Source organism: Silurus meridionalis, chromosome 13 (genome assembly GCF_014805685.1).
Source record: "Silurus meridionalis isolate SWU-2019-XX chromosome 13, ASM1480568v1, whole genome shotgun sequence".
Taxonomy (NCBI): Eukaryota; Metazoa; Chordata; class Actinopteri; order Siluriformes; family Siluridae; genus Silurus; species Silurus meridionalis.
Window position 1 is genome coordinate 20,159,255 of NC_060896.1, and position 18,010 is coordinate 20,177,264.

At 36.5% G+C, this 18,010-nt stretch overlaps 1 long non-coding RNA gene across 1 annotated transcript; it reads right to left on the bottom strand.

Moving 5' to 3' along the window:
* Positions 1-4,660: 4,660 nt before the first annotated feature.
* On the bottom strand, positions 4,661-16,945 carry LOC124396051. The gene is made up of 2 exons (XR_006927710.1): positions 16,823-16,945; positions 4,661-5,557 (listed from the first exon to the last, which is right to left on the bottom strand). It is a non-coding gene; the product is annotated as an uncharacterized LOC124396051 (long non-coding RNA).
* Between the last annotated feature and the right edge of the window lie 1,065 nt (positions 16,946-18,010).

Here is an 18,010-nt window from a genome sequence, read left to right on the forward strand (position 1 = left end):
ATTACACCACCTCTTGCTTGATCTTGATTTTTTTTTTAAGTCTGATGCAGCAGATGTGATCTCTGACCTTTGATCTCACCCATCAGTGTTTTGTTGACAAGAACAGATAGCCCACTATTGTACTCTTCAGAGCAGACGTTGTGATGAAAACACAGAACACATTGTAGAGGAGGGTACTAATTGTGTCAATATTAGGTTCTAGACATTAAGAGACACATTAATTTAAGAATTTCTCACAGCTAACTAAGCCATGTTCATAAACAGCCTTTATTAATTAATTAATGTGTCAGATTGTACAAAATAATATCAAATATTGGCCACATTCTGCACTTGTTTGCAATATATTTATGTTCATGTTCATGTAAAGGTAAATTTAACAAGTAAATACACATCAAATGCCAATGTTAAAATTAACAAACTTGTTTCTGTATGCCTCAAAAACATTAATTAGCCTTTTAATATACTGATTTTATATTTTAATATGTGCTTCCTCCATCTTTTATATTCTAATGAGGTCACATTGTGGCATGTTGACTGTTTATCAGTCACGCATCTTTGCATGATACAAATGAACAGGTCAGAGTTCAACAGACTTAAACTTAAATTCATTCGCATCAAGCTTGTATTTCCAGTCTCCAGCATTTCTAAGCCTATAAATGGAAGTCAGTGAAACAAAAAGTGTAGATTGACTGTCCCACAAGACATAATCAAAATTGTTTTATCCTCTGCTGCCTGGACAGTATTCCCTTCTGTCGTCTAGACAGGATTCACTTGAATTCAGCCTTTCCTCTCGATCTCTGCTCTCCCACAATTTCTTGGGGAAGTCTCAATGAAACACACGAGTCAGCTTTCAGAGAGAAGTTCCAAAGCTTTATTGTGTCATACATGAAGATATACTTCCGCAGAGAAGGAGAGAAAGGGGATGGGCTGCCAGGTGTGTGTGTGTGTGTGTGTGTGTGTGTGTGTGTGTAAACAGAAGAGAAAGTTGGGAGAGACTCCACAAGGTTATGCTGAGCCTGCAAAAGATAAGCCTAAAACAGAAATACAGGAACCACTGTGTGTGTACGAGCAAAGTAACACATGCCACAAAAAGATAGTTCAGGGTATGGTCAACAGAAGAAAAAAGGTATTCTAGTAACATATAACAAAATCACTTTAACTACTTATGGCAACAAGATACATATTAACATATTGTGAGAACATAAAAACAGTTGACGAAAATAACCACATCTGGTCATGTTATTCGTTTAAGAGAAGCAACAAAACGCAGGTTAGCCATACCAAAAGGCGACAGTTTGGGTTTTCTCACAGCGTAAGCTTATGAAGGATAAAGACAAGAACTGAGTGTTCTGGGTCAACCTAATCTAGGACTAGTGATCAAGGATATCTCACACCTATGAAACAAACTGATTTTTTAACCTTCTGTCATAGCCAATTCCTTTTCTAAAATTTCTGACACTGCATTGTCTGACAGCAAGCATCAAGAATACCATGCAATCGAAGACTTACCACCAAATTCTAAACACAAAGTAACTTTACAACAAAAAATTATATATTCTTTTATTTTATCTTCAGTGCAATTTAGCACAAAATATTATTGTTTGATTTGATACAGAGATCTTAATACAGAGAACACAATTATTAAATAGTTACAATGTGTCTTTTCAGTAAACATGCCTGAAAAAGAAGAATACATTGTGCACTTTTGCTAGCTTGTGCTTTCTTTAGGCAGGAGCAAATACATTTACTTCCATCTGTCATGTTTTCACAGATAACATGCCAAAATGCACTTTGCATGAGCAAAGTGCATTTTGATCTGTAAAAAACCTACTGCCTCGCATTCTGGAAATAAATATTTTTTTCTTTACATCTGTGCTCAATTATTTTGCTTGCCAAATGCATTGAACCCAAAAACACCATATTTTGTCTAACAATGCAAGACAGGAAAGTTTGTTTTAGCAGCAATCAGTTTCTGCTCTATCTCAATTAGGAAGCAATCAGAATAGTTCCTGCTTGAAGCACCTTAAGCACTTTAATGTCCTCCTGCCCATGCTAATTAGTGGTTGTAGTACAAATGGAATAACTGATGTTTTGCCAAAATGAAAACCCTTGTTGATGGAAATTGACTAGTCTTATTAAAAAACAAATGACTTTTTTAATATATATATATATATATATATATATATATATATATATATATATATATATATATATATATAGTAAAAGGAAAAGGGAGATGGATCGAGTTGTGAAAGGAATGGAGAGATGGACATTGCCTGGCATGTCATTCATTATGTTACTGCCAGCATCATCCTCGGGAGTCTCATGCTCAGTCCATTTCGCTGTTGTCATCATTTTTTCCTTCTTAATTAGATGTAGCCAGTGTTTAAGTGCATTTTTATGCAGGCGATAAATTGTGTTTATGGCAGCAGGAAGAACAAGGCTGCTCTCGTACTGATAAAACCTCCTTCTGGGGTTATGTTTATCACCTGTGTGAGAGTGCAGGCATGTCTGTGTGTGTATGTGTGTGGGGAGATGTATACGCTGTGTTTATTCCATTGTGTGCGTGTGTGAACTATTTGCCGATTTGTCTTAGCCTTCTTTCGGCTGCTGCTTTGTTTTCTCCTGGTGCGCTAAGCTCATTTCTGTTTGGCACACACACTTTCACGCACACACACTGTCTTGCTCTCTTGCATTGGCAACTTGCAGACACAAGGGTGCAAGTCTTTATTTCATGTAGTGATGATTTTAAAGAAACAGTTGCACTTTGCTCTTTATTATGAAGGTCTTCAGAGGTGGGGAGAGTTGCCAAAAACATACTCAAGTAAAAGTTTCTTCAGAAGTAATGACTCAAACAATTTAATTGCTGTACTATTCCCTATATATGCTTATGTATAGCATTATACAAAATGTGTTCCTCTCATAGGGTGGCACACTGGCTGATACTTCAGGTTGTTATTTCAGGTTGTCATTGTGTTATATAATGAAGCTAATATGTTGACCTTCATGTGACTGGCAGAGCATGTTTAATGTCACTGTGCATGCAATATATAAAAATATACAGTTTAACCGGAAGAGTGAATTTTTTTTGGCTCTAAAATGCCATCTAGTGAATATTGCTTTTAATTCTACAGATTACTATATAATATACATGTGAATGTCTGAACACTGCTGGTCTTTTTCCCAACACCATTGGCTATTGTGACTGCTATCCAGCTCATTGCAATCATTAGGCATGCAATGTCCAGCCTATCCGATATTATTATATGGAAGAAGTGAAAACCAATAGCATTATATTGCCAGTCCCCGACTTACGATGGAGTTGCGTTCTGATGACCTCATGGTAACTTGCGAATATAAGTCGAGACATGGCCTAGCCTACCCAGGAGTCTTAAAGAATGATCATCACAATAGGGTAATATACTGTGATACTTGTTAATAATTTAACAAATTACAAAATATAATTAAACAAATCAGCAATACCGTAATGTAGAAACTATGAATGGATGAGCGCCAGTTCATGAGTGGAATGTTGAACCGGACGTGCTCTGTAGCCCTGAGAGATGCATGAGCTAAAATTGGGCTTTAAACAACAAAAACACAGAGAAAAAAAAAGCTCTAACACAGAGACAACTGAACTCTTTCGACAGCTGAGAGAGTATCTCAAAAGGTGGAAGATAGGTAAGTCCTGGCAGCGTTCCAATGCTTATAACAACCCCTATCCTAAAAGGAAGGCTTTCCACTATATTCTGAAGTGTGACTATGGAGATTTGTGCTCTTTCCTGCACACAAGCTTTAGTGAGGTTGGGCACTGTAGGAAACAACATTCTTTCAGTCAGTGTTTTAATTTATCTTAAGGGTTTTCAGTGGGTTTGTGATCAGTAATCTGTGGAAGCCACTCAAGTTGTTCCCAACACCCTTGGCAAAATATGACTGCGTAGGAATTCCCTTTGTCATGCTGGAAAAGGTTTGAACCACTTAGTTCAAGTTGAGAAAAATTCTTAATGTTAAAGCATACAAAGGCATTCCAGACAACTGTGTGCTTTAAATGGTTGTTTGGGGAAGACATTCATATGAGTGTGATTATAAAATATCCACACACTTTTGGTCATGTAGTGAACATACTACAAACGAATCTTTCAAGCCCCTAATGCAATTGAAATGTCAAAGTGTTGCTCTGCCACTTTGCCCTTTGCCACTGTTGCCAGAGCCTGTCAGTTTGTTTGTCAGAGATAACTAGATCTTTTGATAAATACAGATGTATAAGAATTCCCCAAGATACATCAATATTTAGAGTTATATATCATTTTGACCACATAAGTTGTATATACTAGAAGAAAGGAGCTGTGGATCTTTACATGTGCAACATCAACATCTGACAACTGCCCTGGTGAAAAGAATTATGGTACTGGCTGCACCAAGATGTATGTGTATGCATAAGACTGTTGTCAATAATGTTGTCTTCTTATATACACTCTGTGATTATAAGATTAATTGTATGTACTAAACATACTAGGTGGAAATCATGTTTGTGTTTCTTCGTGTTGGCTGTGCTTATTTATTATAGACATTTTGTGGGCATATGTGTGTGACATCTATTTTGGCAAGGTGTTTGCTGTACAATTACAGCAATATAATAACATTATAACATACAACAATGTAATATATACAATTATTTTATTTTGAAGACTGTTAATGGCATGTGTGTGTGTTTGTGTGTAGACTTCTGGTAATCCCAGAGCAATCATACAGTGGCTGATTGAAAATAGAGTGATGGAGAAAAAGAAATCAAGCTGGACACAATGTCTTTCAAAAGTGACAATGTTGTCTACAAGTTTGCAAGTGTATGAGTCAGACAGATACAAACAAAGATAGAAACACTCAAAAATCTATTATGAATTGTTGCATTATATTAGGACCACCTAGAGACCGGCACAATTATCCAATCACTCAAGCTCAATTCTACTAAACTAAAGTATAGTTACTCCAGTCACTACATTTTCAACGAAAGAGCAGTTGTAAAAAAAAAAAAAAAAAAAAAGAGAAGCAGAGAGGAAACAAATCGCAAATGAAGAAGAGCAGCTACATGTATATTACTGCACAGTGAAATTCTTTGCTTTGCATATTCCAATGATTTTTTTAGGAACTGGGGTCAGAACACAGGAACAGCCATGTTGCAGCACCCTTGGAGCACAGATGTTGTTGGGCCTTGTTAAGGGCCCAAGAGTGGCAGCTTAGCTCAACAGTCTGTTAGCCATTGTATTAACTACTCCAGTCAAAGGCAGCTTCGACATGGGACAACCCATAACAGGCAGAAGCATAGTTGCAGCTGTATGATAAAGAGTGGAAACCAATGGCACACTATTCAAAGAATTTGTCTGAAGCTGACGCCAAATATGCCCAGATCTAAAAGGGGTGTCTTGCCAGTGTTTTAATCTGTAAGAGATTTACTTAGATGATGTTCCACTGAGATGCTAAATTCAAACCAGCTGTTGAATCTGTACCAGGCAAGACCATAATGATGGCTGACACTTTGTCCTCTAGGTATCTCTTGAACCTGGAAGTGAACAAAGCCACACATTAGTGACAGGACAGGGTTAAATCAAAGACTTCATTGACAGCATGTCTGCAACACCACTAAGACCTAAACCATTTAAGTGACCAATGTAAAAGACAGTAATCTGCAAATGGTCCTGAGTTATGGACATCCAGTCAGGAGGATCAGCATACATAGATGATGTACCAGCAGCTATCAAGGAGTTTTATCCTAATTTGAAATTAACTGTCAAAGCGCAAATAAATTATTACCAGAGGCAACTGCATGCACATTCCTGATGCTTTGACATGTTAAATGAATGACACCAGGGCCTGACCAATTGTTCTTTTATCCAATTAAGTGTGAGCAAACTTTGGCAGCTTTAGATTTCACCTGTAATTATAAAGAAGCCATGAGACATGACACATGCAGACAAAAGAGTCACTAATCTAACACTAACCCCCAAAATTTTTTAACACATTTATTTGCTCCAGCTGCAAAACTATGCAATGAGATTCTGATGTGGGTATGCAGTTTATTTACCACAAGTTTCAATTTCATTCTAAACTCTACGAGCCTCATAGCTTTTATAGAAACTAAAGAAGCATAATTTGTACACTAATCATGTCTTGGTTGGCTGACCAAATTTAAATGGAAAATTTATGCAAATTAATTTTTTTTTTCCAAAAGTAGTCTTTTAATGTAATCAATTTCTCTGAGCATGTCAGTATTACAGAAAAAATAGATTTAAATTAATGAGGTTGGAAATTCATTTATGATTATTGTGGTCATGTAAACAAACAAAATAATCCATTAATCTTCCAGGTAGATGAGCAGCCATGTCCCTCAATATCCACAGCGTGTTTATCGGAAGATCTAGTCCACTCTTTGTCAAATCATGCCACAGTGAGAGGAGCTAATGAAGCATGGCAAAATTCTGATGAGCAAAATTCCCATCCTACCCTAATGGGCCCTGAAGAAAAGATTTCTAATTAGGGTCTCAAACAGGTGCCTCTCATTACTGTGGGATGAAAAAAAGAGCAAGAGAAAAGGACTGGCGAAATGTTGGAAAACAGAAGCAACTTTCAAAAGTTTCGTTTGAGATCAAATTAAATAAGATTTGTATTTGAGTATTTTTATTGATGCTACATATTCTTTAAAAACATTTTCATATATTTGAATTCAGCACGGCATTCGAAAGACTAGGAAAATATACTGCTAGAATGAAAAAAAAAATTGTTTAAGTTAATATATTAAGACAATACGTTTAAGTGCTTGGATATATTTATGTGACAAGAGGTACAACTTCTAAAGTGTTTAACTCTGAGCACTGTGTATATGTCAGGACAACACAAATGTTTAAAATGGCACCTTTACACACCTTTTCCTAATTAGTAATTAGTAAAATTATTTTTGCTTGTAAAAACTGGCCACAGTATCCAGAGTTGCCAAAGCAAAACTCTTTTATATACCTAAAAACTATTAATATCAGTATTAACATCAATTTATCATTAATAACTATGAATAAACAAATAAAATAAATGTGAAAAAAAAAATGAAATCCAACATTTTATCTATTATGGTTCTCATGTTTCCTGGAATGGTTCTTGTATTTATTTATTTATTTATTTATTTATTTATTTACTTTTAAATAATTGACAAGCACAGTTTAAATGACACAGCAACAGCATTACATATAAGCACATTATACTTAGTGTATGTATACTTGCACTATTTTCTAATCCACAGAGAAGGTTACATTCTCTGAAAAAGGCGGTAGTGGCAAGCTTAAGAGTTTCTGGGTTTAATAATAACTACAAGTCTAAAAATAAATAAATAAAATGACATAAAATAAATGCAAGAATGTCTTTTCTTACACAGTAACTAAGATGGGAATGGCACATTATCACATAGATAGCCTATTTCTCTTGTTTGTCAGACCATGGGGTACCTTAAAGAAGTATATTTTTTTTGATCAATGATCGTTATTGCTAAATGATAGATGTCACAAATGCACACAAATGCTTTGCCCCAGGTCTACATTTTGGTATACTACTGACCATTTATTTAAAAAATCTCCAATATATCTTATGTTCATCTCAATAATGGTCAATACTTGTGAATTGAAACAGAACCCTAAAAGCTCTTCCCATGTTGTCACGTGAGTGTAAACAGATGGACTGTAGATAGACTGAAGAGAGAATAGTAATGGAGTTTTCATTATTTAAATAAAGGTATATCTTATCTTATCTTATCTTATCTTATCTTATCTTATCTTATCTTATCTTATCTTATCTTATTAATGTAATAGTAACCAGGTGTTAATTTATATTATTATAATATAGTATAATTTTCCAAGACTGAGATACACATCTAATATACATACACATGTAATATTAGTGGTAAAGTCAAGCTTATCACATGACTCTTCAGGACTGTGAGCCAATAAAACACCAAACTCCAGGATATTTAGCTATATTTTTAGCTTTTTTTTATTATTATTTTAAAGCAACATACTAAAATGGTCAAAATGCAATTGTCTAAATGTTAATAAAAATAAACCATTACATTGAAAAATATGGTTAATTTAATTGCTACCTTTTGTAGCTGGTTTATGTTGAATAATATTTTGTGCTCATTGAGGGCTGTTATTAGTAACACATGGTTTGTTTGCACATCTGGCACTTCTGTTGGGCATTATCAAGGTTTCTATTCCTTTTCATGCCTGAAATCAGGCTAGCAGAAACTGAGATCATTTATGTTGCTCTTCATTTCAGTTGATTAATTTAGACAATGCTTTATGTATAAAAGAACGTATTTAATCACTGGCCATATTCAGCTGTAACCAACCATTTAAGCCCATTAAGCTAGAGAATGTTAACTCAGCCAGGCATTGCACTTCCAATTTAAGCTAAAGAGTCACAAACTGAGTATTCATTTTAATGTTTCATTATAATTTATTTTTTAACCTGTTATAAAATGCACAGCTATCCAATGACTATTTCACTTACAATCTATTTTGATTGGAATACTGTAAAGGGTTTAGGTAACTTAAGCTGGCTTAATGCTTTTGTCATAAATGTGCAATTACAGTAAATATAGTCACTATATGCATAAATATTACATATTAAACATGTGTTCTATGAAAGGCATTAAGTGACAATCAGTTGGTGTATCTGAGAGAAACTTTCTATTGCCTAAGCAGTTGGAAAATGAAAGAAGCAATTGCTAATTGTCATAAATAGTACATATATAATTCCAGAAACAACAAAGTTTTGCTCATCTTGAAACATCTTGAAACAAAATAAATCTTGTTCTCCCTTAATAAATCTTGTTTGGTTTTTTAAAAGTTTGCATTTATATTAATTATATACTGTACTTGTATTTGTGTCAGCCCTCAGCTTTCTCCCAAATTCTGGAATATCTGGTCACATGAAAATAACAGCAATTCTGTAGTTCAAATATTCATTTCAAACTTCCAGTGTTTTTGAGTTTAATAAGCACAAGTAAAGTGAATAATTTTTTATTATTATTAATATTATTATTAAATGGAGAGGCCAAGAACTGCTGGCGTATTGCTCACAATACAACATACATAGAGCAAAGTCAAATATCTGAAGAAAAAAAAAAAAAAAAAAATATATATATATATATATATATATATATATATATATATATATATATATATATATATATAGTTTTTAGATATTTGACCTTGCTCTGACCTTGACCAAATCCATAATTGTATGACGTTTTTATTATTTTCCCCAATTTTGTTAATCTACTGGTTTTAATAATAATTCCATATACACTATATGGGCGAAAGTATTTTCCAGCCACCTGGTTCCTACAGTGGCCGAGAAGTGCAAAACATACTAACAAATCCGAAAACAAAATAACAAATGCAAAAACAAAACAACAAATCCGAAAACAAATTAACAAATCCGAAAACACAACGACAAGTTAGACAAACTGGAAAAGGTAGGTATAGTTTGTGAATGGAAACTTACCGATAATTGGACGAGACACCTGTCATTCAAGATATACAGGAAGTACAACAGTCTTTTTTTCCCCCTTTTTATTTATTTATATTTATTTATTTATTTATTAAGTAATTAACTATATACAAACAACACGGAAAACACAGAACAGGTACATGAAAATACAAATATATACACATATATTTAGGGGAAAGAGGGAAAAATATATAAATAAATACAATTTATAATAATAATAATCTTCTTCTTCTTCTTCTTCTTCTTCTTCTTCTTCTTCTTCGGCTCACAGCGGATCATCCATCTCCATACCACCCTGTCCTCTACATCTGCCTCTTTCACACCAACTACCTGCATGTCTTCCTTCACCACAACCATGAACCTCCTCCTTGGCCTTCCTCTTTTTCTCCTACCTGGTGGCTCCATCCTCAGCATTCTCCTACCAATATAATTCATGTCCCTCCTCTGCACATGTCCAAACCATCTCATTCTCGCCTCCCTCACCTTGTCACTAAAACATCCTACATGCGCTGTCCCTCTAATAAACTCATTTCTAATCTTGTCCATCCTCGTCACTCCCAACGAAAACCTCAACATCTTCAGCTCTGCTACCTCCAGCTACCTTTTCATGTTTGTCTGAATTGTCGTTGTGTTTTCGGATTTGTTAATGTGTTTCGTACAATGATTCAGACAAACCGGAAAAGGTAGGTATAGTTTGTGAATGGAAACGGATTTGGTAATGTGTTTTGCACTTCTCGGCCACTGTAGATTTAATCCATTTGGGAATAAGGCTGTTTGTTAACATAACAAAATGAGGAAAGTGTGAAGTGCTGTGAATACTTTCCCGATGCACTGTAAACCTGAAGATTGGTAAATAACATACATCATTTTGGAATCACCAGTAGACTACAGTCAATAAGTTAGATTTTATTGATTGACTTTATTGAGTTAAAAAATGTTTTCCCTAACATAAAACATTAGTTTAAAAACACATTAGTTTAAAAACACAATTACCAAGAAAAGGAAAGAAAACCATCAGTTTCATGAATTGAAAAGGTGATGTTCTGGCGTACCAGGCTGAGTTATAATCAGATGTCCCTGTTCATTTTCATCTGACCTGGTTGGATCTGAGCATGAAATATTAAAGTCTTCCTCTCTCAGCCAACCTTCAGTCATTAATCAGATTTCTGTCCTTTGCTAAGCCTCATGCTACACAGATGCTTTCAACCTGTATTAGCTGAAAGTAGCTACTCAGGATGTAAATTCTGCTTCTATTCAACCACGAAAAAGAAGAAAACAAGGGTTAAATTACGCATTTGAATAAACCAATTAACATTGTTTTATTCTTTGTCTGCGTATACTGTAGATGTTCCACTGACTCTGTTTGTAGAAGGAATAGCAATGCTTCTTCAGGACAGACCTCTCTACATTGAAGCTTAAATTATTTTTCACTTCCAATGTAATTGCTCTTCACTGGCCAAATGTTTCATTTCTAGTGCTTCACTTGCAGCACAAATTATGCAAAAATGGGCTGCGGAACATTCTTAGTTGCCCAAAAATGGATGGACAGTCTTTTTAATTAATCCCAACACCACACTGAAATGGATGCTCACACAAAAATTGCACTTAAGGAAATTAAACTAACCATTCAAAAGAGTACAATAACATTCTAATAAGTGCTGGTATCAGGACTGTAAGGGTGATGCTCCAAATTCAGCTGCTCCCCTTCAGGTCGTAATAGAAAAGAGTTAGCCCATTATAATAATTTCACCATGTCCATGATTAAACCAATCAGACCATCAGTGGGGGTGGAAGACTGTGAGGAACCTGCACGTATCAAAAAGAAAATTCTGCTGCCTGTCTCAATAGTACAGTCTAATTAAATGCTGATTATCACCTGCATCATTTTCAGATTTAATTCTAATTTTCCAATAATAGAGTTAAGGTACAGTTCGGAAAAGAAAATTAAACTTTACACATGTATGGAGATGATTTTGTGCGAGTAGCTTCCATTAGTTGTTAGATATTAAGCCACACAGCTCTTGTGTGTAGTTTAGGGTTGAAATTTAGACAACACTCAGTTATTAACTGAATACATTTGGATTAGTGGAAATTAGTAAAAATGTGTGTCCTTCAGCTTGTGTTTGACCTAATTTAAAATGGTAGCCAACGCTTTCTTGTACTTAATTTCCTTGGGTTTAAAATATTTTCTTTATAATATGGGCTAGAGTTCAAAGGATGTAATTTACTCTAGACTACAATAATTTGCTTATTTAATAAAACAAAATATTTCACAGTAAAGATACTCAATAAAAATAAAATATTTGCAGAAAATCTTTTACATTTAGGGGTAAAGCAAATTACAAAATTTCAAATGCACTCTACATCTACATATGTTTAAGATAAAAAAAAAATACTATAGCATTTATTAATTGTATATGAATTTTTGTTCATTTTTACAATGGGTAACAATGATTCTGGGGTTAATGTCTCTAAAATGTATGGGTTTTTCCATCTATGGTTTAGCCCTAGTTTAAGTAAACCGGGATTGTAGTATCTGCTGTAAATAAATGTTGTATTACTTCTTGAAATCCTCAAATGAACCTAAAACTTATGTCTATTTACATTCCAATCAGTCCTTATTTTTCATTTTGATTTGCCACTTCTCTCTAGAAATAGCGGATATTTGAAAAGTCAAAAGCCATTAACATGTCTAATCTTTTATAATCAGGAGTTGAGTAAATCCTTCATTGTAGATAGATTGATATCTCTAAGTCCATCAATAGCTTGTTTCTGCCCTTCTAAATTCAATTGCTCATCATGAACATCCCATTATCTTCCAAAAAACTCTTATCCCTTCAGATTGATTTTTTTTGTTTCCTGGATCCTATTATGCCTAATGTTCATTGAATTTCTTAGGAATACTCCTTTAGTGTTTTTGTTTACTGTGTCAAAAATGTATTTTTAATTTGTAATTTTTATCCCAGTGGCATGCAAATTTTTAGAATACTACAAACACGTCGTATTGAATGTTCTCAAAAATTACCAACATTATCAGAGCCATGGGTCTGTTCCAAAATCAGGTGAATTCAGTGTTCCAGTGGGCTTTTACATGAACATTGAATCTTACTCTGTTAAACTGATTTAAATATTGCCTCCAGTGAGCATTTTTATGTCAAAACATTACCACACCCTTTATAGCAGTATGTAATGAATTATATATATATATATATATATATATATATATATATATATATATATATATATATATATACACTACATTGAATGTCCAGTATTTAATATTACAAAATGTGAAGAGGTATTGTATATCATGAATCTAACTTAACCTCATCAAATATCAGAAAACTACCAGGACAGTGACTAGTTTTGACCAAATCAGGAATTAATGGGGGAATTGTCTTTCACTCGTACACACATACATGTGCACACAAGCGTCTCTCGGGTCTCTCTCATCAGCACCCTTCTCTTGCTTCTCTTATCTTTTTCCCCTGCTCACATCAACAGAGAACACTCATTAGACAAATCTCCCATAGGTGTGTAATTCTTACTGTTTATCTCCCCTGGCCTTGCCCTCCATTCACAAAACCCTCGCTGACACAACGCCGCTGCCACATACACCAACCACCTGACTCAGATTGGGAAGCTGTCTGGCCCACAACCGACTCGCCCCCCCTGGTGTAAAAGCAAATCAGCCATGGCCATCTGGCCCCTGGTCTTTGGACCACCTCAATTTTAAATAGCTGAGGTGCCAGATACCACCAAGTGATCCGTGCATTGACATTGTTCATGCGATTGTGCCATTGGAGCGGGGGGGTGGTCTGAACAGAGAGTGAATGCCTGTACCAACAGATCGGGGGGTGAGGACTGTCCATTTGTCGGCTTTCAACACCTACACTTTACCAATACCAACAATTTGCAGCTAATGTGCAGCACTGGGTGCTGCTCCCCCTCCACCACCTGGGACAACACTGCCCCCAGCCCCCTGTCAGATGTGTCCGTCTGCAATACAAAGGGAAGAGAGAAGTCAGGAGCATGTAAAAGCAGTCCACCACAGAGTGCAGCTTTTACCTGAGAAAAAGTCTGCTGGCATGACTCCGTCCACTGGACCGGATCTGAAGCTCCCTTCTTAGTGAGATTGGTCAACGGAACCAGAGACAAACCTCCGACAAGAGCCAGCCAGCCCTAGAAAATGTCTCACCTCCATTTTAGTCTTGGGTCTCAGACAGGCTGCAATCACTGCAGTCTTATCTATTCGGGGACACACCTGCCCATTGCCCAAGTGGAAACCCAGATACTGCACTTCCACCTGCCCATTTGCACACTTCTTTGGATATGCTGGGAGTCCGCCAGCCTCAAGGTTCTCAGGAACGCTCTGAGGTGCTGTATTAGGTGCTATAGATTATTATGTCCAAGTAGGCAGTGGCGTACGCAATGAGTAGTTGAAATGTCTCTGGTGACCTAAAGAAGCCACATGGAATGTAACAAACTGGTTTAAACTGAACTGAGTGGAAAAAGTAATTTTTTAATTTGGAGTAAAGGGGATCTGCCAATATCTCTTAGTTGAATCCAGTCTTAAATAAAAGCATGTTGTGTCTAATCAATCCAGCATTTCATCGAAGCGAGGCATTGAATATGCGTTGAATTTAGACACACTGCATTGACTTTCCAATAGTCTACACAGAACTGGACCGACCTGTCACTCTTGGCCATCAAGACCACCGGTTTTACTACAATCACTGTAAAACTCCTCAATTTCAAGCATAGCCTTAAACTCATCCCAAACCACGTATTTTTTTGTGTTAAGGTAGTCAGTATGGGTGACTACGCACCACTATACCTGGAGGCGTGTAAATATGGTGTTAGATGAGGTTTGTTTGACCAGGTAGGAGGAAACACATCTGCAAACACTTGTTGCAACCTCTCATATCTGTGCTCTCTGCAACGACAAGAGGTGGTCCCCACTGGGGAACGAATTTTGATGCAGATTTTGGCCTTATCTCCAGTCACAACACCTCCCTCTCCTCGGGTCTGTCGGATGCAGAGCTGACATCGACGGCTCAGACACTGCCTCCCCAACCAACATAGCGCACATCCTACAATACTTTTTTCAGATTCATCCAGGAGATTAAAGTGGAGAGGGTGAGCAGCTTTAAATATCTAGGCGTCTACATCAGTAATGACCTCACTTGGACACTCAACACCACAGAGCTGGTTAAGAGAGCTCAGCAGTGGCTGAATTTTCTTAGGAGGCTGAGGAAGTTTGGTATGTCTCCTAAAGTCCTCACCAACTTTTACAGCTGCACTTTTGAGAGCGTTTTGACCAACTGCATTACCATGGGGTATGGCAGCACTGCTGTTACGGGCTGCAAACGCCTGCAGAGAGTGATGAAGACTGCCGAGAAGGTCACAAAGACTTCATTGCTGTCCTTGCAGAGTATTTACTATCGCAAAGCTGCAGGAGAACTGCTTTCATCCTTAAGGAACCCACCCACCCTGAGCACAGACTTTTCACACTCCTTGCATCGGGCCGGAGGTACAGAAGTGAAAAATGCAGAACTACTAGACTAAAGAATTCCTTCTTTCCTACTGTCATTAACACACTTATTCTTAACTATGGTTCACACAGTTAATTGATTGTTTTTTGTACTCTACTCCACATACTACAAATGTACACTTTACAGTATATATTTATTCGTTTATTTATTTTTGTGGCATTCATTGTGGACAGCAAATGAAGAATTAATTGTATGCGGGAACATGTTTTCTTTACTGTACATATGACATACTAAACTTTAACTCAAACTAGTTTGTCTCTATTACAACCTGATTATATATTTCCTGATCTATCTTATATGTACAGTCACCCCAAAGTGTAAGGTTCAGCTTGGACACAAGCTAATAAGGACAACTAAACAGGCTGAATAACTGCAGGGTAGACAGCAGGGCACCTGACCACTTTCTTTATTTCATAAAGCTTTGCCCCCTTTAGTCAAAAGGAAACACATTAAAGGTAAAGGTTTGCAATTGAGCATTACATGTTTGGAAAAACATGAAAATTTCAAACTCTCAAGAAATATTGTGAAACATTTCCCCAGGTTTTACATATAATATATATATATATATATATATATATATATATATATATATATATATATATATATATAGTTTCTATTTAACTATATAACCAATATCACTAACCCACCAATCAACATGTGGGAGAAAACTGAAACAAGTCTGAACTAAGGAGTCTGGAATTGTCTGGGATTGTGAGCTGGTTTTGTCATGACCCCCAGCCCCTTTAACTTGCAATATATATTGGTCTTCAGTTGCACTAGTGGGACAGAAAACAATATATTTAAATCATTATAAACCAGTTTAATTTACATTTATTTATTATTACTCAAATGTGTTATAAAATTAGTCAGGGCACTGTTGGGTTTCTGTGTGTAGAGAATTGAGACAGTATTTAGCTGCTTATGAGTACGCTAGCTGCTTGTGAGTACACCAGAAAGAACCTTCACCCTAATTCTGAACACCTCTGGGTCAAGGGTCATGTCTTGTTTGTAGCCTTCTTATACTATGCTAATGTCTTGCGAAGTTTTGCGTTTCTGTGTGCATACCAAGCCTTTTCATGAGCATTGCCTTTACTATTGTGTTGCGACTATTGCTTATCCTTTCCTGAATATGATTTCAGTTCTATGTTCTGTGGATTTGTTTACTTTGCTGACTGAGAAGATTGTAAATCAAACTTCCTGTCTGTTCTTTGACTCTGCGTCTTTTATTACGTTCTTGAACTGTTTAATAAACCACATATGGATTCGACTCCACCTGGTCTCTGGAATATTTTACAGAATTCTTTGCCTCCGAAAGAATCGGGTGAACAGATGCTAGCGGCATGCCTAGCACAGCTAAAGGTACACCAGACTGCTAATACACACCTCCTACAAGCTCTGCAGGCTAAGCTGGCCGGCCGCAAGTAACTCCCTACCATGGCACTTCCTGAAAAGTTTGATGGCTCAGAGGATCATTGCAGAGCCTTCATCTAACAGTGCAAAGTCTATTTTGCTCACCAAGTGGATACCTATAACAGACATGCACACTTCTGCTAACGCTGCTAACTGAGAAGGCCTTAGAATGGGCTTATGCAGCCTGGTTGAAGCTGGTAAAAATGTATTTAACAACCTGTCCTCACAGTGTTTTCGCTACCAGTTCATGGACCAATGAAGCTAAGAGCATGTTTGAGGCATTAAAACATTAAAAGTTTTACTACCGCAAATCCCAGTGCACCATCCAGATCCCAGCGCACCCTTTGTAGTAGAGGTGGATGCCAACAGCTGTGGAATTGTGGGTGTACTCTCGCAATGCCAGGGTAAACCAGACAAACTTTAGCCATGTGAGTTCTTCTCATATAAACTATCGACAGCTGAAAGTAACTACGATTTTGGGAATCCTGAGCTGCTCTCACTCAAAGAGGCACTTAAAGAATAGAGACACCTGGTGGAGAGATTCATACCTCTGTTCCAGTTTAATACTGATCACCTTAACCTTGATTCAACGGTTCAATCCAAGCCAGGTGGGCCCTGTTCTTCACAAAGTTTATCTTCACTGTGACCTTCCGCCCAGGTATGAACAATGGCCAGGCGGATGGCCTTTAATGTTGTCACAACTCCATCAAGCAAAATTACTACACAAGTGCCCATTCTATTTGTAAGGTTGTTACTGCCCCTATCTGTTGGGACATAATGGAGAAGATCCAGCAGGCCTAAGCTAGCAAACCTACCCCAAAGAACTGCCCTCCTGACAGTATGTCCCAAAATCGGGACTGGACCCCTCCACCTCCTCTTGAGATCGATGGTGCCCCAGCTTATATAATACAATCCATTTTACAGTCACGTAAATGGGGGTTCGACTCCAATACCTTGTGGACTGGGATGGGTACTGACTGGAGGAGCAGTGTTAGGTAAAGGAGTATATTCTGGACCCACACTGGTCGAAGATTTCTGTGTTCTGTGAATTTGTTTACTTTGTGGACTGATTGTATTTTCTATTGAACTTCCTGACTGTTCTTTGACTCATGACTAATGACTAATAATAATTGGAAAGGGGTGTAAGCCATCTTTTGGGTAAAAGATTCACACAACTTCACAATAAAGTAAACAAGAAATACTTGATGATGAACCTCAACTTCCTTGGATGTCTACTTTTATATGAGCAATTAGACACTACTGTGGAGTGTGTCATCTGTATAAAAATGTTAATAAATTTAATGCTAAACATTATTTTGTCTTTGGTGAAGCTTGTCTTAAAGTAATGTAATGTTATACTGTCAACAATTGAGCAAACAATAGTAGTACTATTTGCACAACACAAGATTGTGTTACTTAAAGAAAAAAGTAACAGACTGATCACTGATCATACAATTTTATGTTTCAGAATTACTCACAGTTCACATACAGTA